This window comes from Corvus brachyrhynchos, unplaced genomic scaffold (assembly GCF_000691975.1).
Source record: "Corvus brachyrhynchos isolate BGI_N302 unplaced genomic scaffold, ASM69197v1 scaffold6, whole genome shotgun sequence".
Classification (NCBI taxonomy): domain Eukaryota; kingdom Metazoa; phylum Chordata; class Aves; order Passeriformes; family Corvidae; genus Corvus; species Corvus brachyrhynchos.
In genome coordinates this window covers 2,838,139-2,843,426 of record NW_008238632.1, presented here as the reverse complement: position 1 = coordinate 2,843,426, position 5,288 = coordinate 2,838,139, and positions in this window count along the sequence as shown.

Here is a 5,288-nt window from a genome sequence, read left to right as displayed (position 1 = left end):
TTGGGGTCCTCATTGCCACACTACAGGTTTCCAAAAGTGCAGTACTGACATTTCTGGGTCTTGTACCTTTTCAAATTGACACAGTTAAACCACTGTAAGTTCCCACATGCACATTTATCATGCCTTGGCCTCCATCAAAAGAATGAGAAGAAAATGAGAGTTCACAGTTACACAGTATTTTTTCTGAAGATTATACACACCTAGTTTAAAACTTGGCCTACTGTCTCTGGCTTATCTCACAAAACTAAGTTTCCACTAATCAGCAGCTGAGCACAGAGGGAAGAGAATATTCAGTAGTAAACTGACCTGGAAAGTCCAAATGCTTTAGGTGTAGATGTGTGTTTGTGCCGAGGTGGCAGCTGAGTGGTCAAGAGACAACAGGGCAGCCTTGCTCTCAACCCAGGAGCAGAGCTGTGCCCTCCAGTGCTCCTCTCCTGCCAGCACATTTTCATCAGAGGCTAGGCATGAAGCATGTGAAGCACATCAAAATCTACACAAATAACAAAACTCCAGTAAGGCCCTGACAACCCTGCAGAGGAGAGTGCCAGCATGCAGACACTATCCTCAGCAAAAGCTGACTGCAACCCACAAACTCCCCTCCCACGGTGTCCTTGCCTTGGCTGTGACCACCGCTAAGGGTGTTAACTCCCACCAGCTCTAGTGACCTTAATGACAAGACAGAGACCAGAGGAAGTCCTTTGTATTTGACAGCGGTTTCTCACCAGCTGAATTTTATATTGCAAATAAACTGAGTCATCAAACAGCTTGAGTGAAGCTCTCCTAGTCTTCACCAGAGTGCGAATTCCACCTCTCCCCCAGTCTGTTGAGTCAGAACGTTTCTCCCTCCAGCCCTGCTCTGCTGCACACGTTCCAGAGAGGAACTGCAATGTTAATTCTCCCATCACCTTTTTCATGCCTTCAGCTAAATGTCCTCACCTTACCATATGAGTCAGATTTCTGATTCTTTTCTTCCTGTGAAAGGGATTTAGCAGATAAACCCTCATTAATATTAAAATTCTTATTAAGAATTCCTTGCTAATGAGATCTGAGAAACACATGACTAGACTAATTTGTACAGTGCTTATTCTCAGTACCTGTACTCTGAAGTTCCAATGTCCATCAATTATCCAAAGCACTAGTACAAATCTTCTGGCATAAACAGGCACAATCCCATTTCCACAGACTTCAGGAGACAGAGGACAATTACATTGCCAAAATCCTGTCCTGGCTTCCTAGATCTGCTGCAAGCTACTCATTTCTCATTTTTTCCAGCCACAAACAGGCAGCTGCTGAATCCTACTTCTGTTAGGATCTTCCCAGAAAGCAGAAAGATGGGTGGGCAATCCTGCTCCACCTGCTGCAGAGCTGGGCCCCCACCTCTCCATGAGCACTAAGCAGTCACACACACCATGGTAGTGACAGTGGGCTCCCACCAATCTTCCAGTGCATGACTAATGAAGCAAGGACCCTCTCCAGATGTCTGTGTGGTAAAAGGGAACTTGAGCAGGCTCATGATGCTTTAGGTTCCCTGCATAACATGTCTCACATCACTGACACACAGCAACAGGGACAGCTAAGTGCTACTCCTTTTTGCCTTGCTTTTCCATGACAGCCTTTTAGATAAATCGTTCTCAGAAGGTCACAAGTGTATCAGAGATGACAGAGACAGATGGCAGAAGCAAAACAATTCAGCCCAGTCATATCCATGCTGGTCCTCTGCAGGGCTTCCAGCTCTTCACACTGCATCTTGTACCTGCAAGCACCACGGTGCACAGAGCCAGGTCAGTGGGTCAGCAAGGAGCCAGGTCCATGATCTCTCCCTGCTGTGAGCATCCCTTCAGCTCCAGCAGGAGTGGGATGGCAGAGGTAATGGAGTGGAACAGGGACTCTTAAAAGCCAGAGGAAGTTAAACTCAACAAGGCACAAGTATTGCCAATTTTTAAGTAAGGACAAAATCATCAGGAAGAATTGCCTTAAAACTTCTGACTGGAAACAGCCCTTACTCTGTACTTTTTACTCCAACCAACCTGGCTGCCGCACTGCCTGAAGCAGTGGATTACACTTTGCGTTACTGTTCTCCCAACCATTCCATTTCCATGTTCCACCCAGCCATATGCCGGGGTCTGCAGCCTGATCCCCTTTTGCCATCAACCTGGCAGCCAATCCAGTGGTGACTGCGCCAAATGGAGAGGCTGTCCAATGGCAAGGAAAGACTTCCACACAGTTGAATATATTTTTCGGCAGAAAACAGATTTAAAAGCAGGATAAATTCAATCATTATTTGTGCAACTGCAATATCCTGATGACAGTGCTTGTAACCATAGCAATCACTTAATGCTTTAAAGAAAATATTACCTCGTTATTAAAATATTGATTTTAGATTCTGATTCAGTTTCTCAATCTTCCTCTTGTTTCTGATCTTAAGAGGTGCTGTCTGCCTCCAGGTCTTATAAAATATATGGAAGAGGAAGAACTCAGCTCAGAGCCACCAAGTATCCTCAACTAGTACTTGTGCCTTGTGCCAATAGAATGCTGCTTCCTAAATATACAAATACAAAAGGATTAGGTTGTCACGTGGGGATTGGGAGGTTTGCAAACATTATACAAGTAATCAGCTAGCAGGGATGTTTCTCAGAACAAGTCTCAGGCAATTACACTGAGCCTACATTAATCACATTTCAAACACAAGGTATTACTTCATTTGAAGACAGACATTTAAAAGTTCAGGCACTGGAAAAAAAAAAAGAAAATTAGGGGAAATAAACACTGAAGTACTTGGCAATTGGCAATATATATTATTATTATTACTTAAGTCCCCTTGGTATTATGGCCAGATTATCTTCCATCTCCACAGACTCCATTCCACAGTTATGACTCCAGTAAGAGTCATGCAGCATTGCACAAAGGCAGCATTGATTTGTTATTCTGTAGCTCTATCTGGAAAACCAAGGAGAATTTTATTTTTAAAAGATCTAGCTGGAGCTTTTTATTTTTTTCAGCTGCCTATTAAATTAGCAGGTAGCCAGGAAAATGGGACAGAGAAACCATAAGATGGATGTGATCTGCACATGTGTTTTTCTCACAAGAAAACAAGTGCAGTGCATATTTAACAAAAGGGAGTAGCTTCAGGGTTACATTACATAATGGAGCTGAATGCAAACTCTTGCATATACAGCACTTCAGGAACGTACATTAAGAGAGGTACAAAAAGGAAAGTATTTTCTTCACAGGAGGAAGGAGAAAATTTCTTCTTGAAACATGACTTGAGAGTCCCTCCTGGATGCCACCACAGTTGGTTTAGCTCTGCGCACTAGCCCATGTGAGCTTCAGATCAGGTGGTCTGTGGACTAAGGAGCTATACCAGCTGCTTTAGCTTCTCTCCACATCCCATTGATGGTGGTTGGACATCACTGAATGAAAAGCAAACATGCAGGAAGCGCAGTGACTAACAGATGTATTTAAGACCAAAATATATTCATGTACCAAGTCAATGACAAAACACTGCAGCAGCAGCTGTTTTGGAAAGCAGGTTTTGTTTTACATGGCCAGGTTCAGAATGAACAGAAATTGTTTCACAGAATACTGTCAGAATAGAAATCAAATACAAATTTCTCTGTGTGAAACCTGGACATGTATTTTTAGGTGCACACACCCACACACATATGCAGCCTGAATAGTTCATTCCCCTCCTCTGACATAATCAGGGATGCCTTTAAGAGGAAAATGAGTCCAGGCATGCTCTTAATCCAATCTGCCTGTGCCACCCCTATTTTAACTACATACTGTATCATGTAATGGCTTGAAAAGATTTTATTTCCCTTTTTCCCTTCTCTACATTCTCACAATGCTATTTAGTTTCTTCTAGCAACACAGTAACACAGCAGATCAGACCTGAAATAATGCAGTTTAGTGCTCAGTACCAAAGACTGCAGTAATTAGACTAGGGGAACAGTCTCCCTAAAATACTAGTTCTCATTTAGTTTTCCCTTTGCTTAAGGCTTAAACATTGGCTTAAGGCTTACACCATGACCCAAGATCCTTTCCGTAAAACACCAACATGGAATCACTGCAGTCACTTGCAATTAGCTGATGGCAGCTTATTTACATTCCCATCTCATGAACAGATACTCGTATTTTAAGCAGCAATTATCCAGAAGGCTTTTCACAACTAACACACAGGTTGTCAGTTTCAAGGTTATTCAAACCAGCTACAGTATCTGCTTCCAAAATTAAACCTGCACAGCTACAGTGGGCTCTTTAGAGTGTGTTTCCAAATCTCCAAATCCCACCTCATGTCTCCTGAGCTGCAGCACTCCTTCCCTCCCAGCAGTATTTGCTTTACCTTTTTTATGTTCAGATGGCCTTGATCACTTGCATCCCTCCTGAACTTCTCTGTGGTAACATGTAAAGGCTGAAAAATCATGCTATAAGCATATGGAGCAAGGTTTACTAAAATGGATGATTTCATTATTAGTTAGACTGCTGAAAAAACTTAGCCAGGAAGCAAAGATTTGCAGCTGGGTTCCCGAGATGAGGTGTTCTGTTATAATGTGGGAAACCCTCTTGCCCTAGTGCTACCCTGTTGTGTTCTCCCCTCCAGAAGCTCTTCTGACATTTCTCAGACACCAGAGGGCACATTTCCATTAACAGACTCCACCAGAAGTGAAGGATTCAGCACTCCGTCCTCCATGCAGCCCCACAGGCAGCGGCTGGCACAGCAGACAGGAGTTCCTGAAGCTGCTCCTGCAGGACACACTGCGCTACAGAAGGAGCATTTCTGACGTCAACAAAGTGAACAGCACTTCAGTTTGGCAAGGTGAGACATCACACACACCCCACCACTACCCCTGTAGTACAAGAGGGTTCAAAACGACAACAACAAAGCTTCACTTTAACTGACACCAAAAACCTGGTTTTACTCTGCCCTTTAAACTTAAGGCAACTGAAGTAATTCTATAAAGGGCAGGTGTAAGAAACTACTCCAGAGAACGGGGAAAGAAGAACCCACACCATTAGCTGTCTGGTATTTATTACTTTTTAATACAGAGAACTCACAACAAAATATTCTCTAACAACACACATAAATGATATCATAACCAATTATTTTAATTTCGTCAACATTCATTTGCTATGTACATATTCTTCCATCTGCAAAAGTGCAATCCAAGAATGTCTCAACAAGAAACCTTTATGGACAAGTATATTTTCGAGGGGTTTTCTCACCAGTGGCCTTACAACGTGTTTGTCCTTGGTTACTTGGTACAGCAAAATGAGGAATACATGGGGGG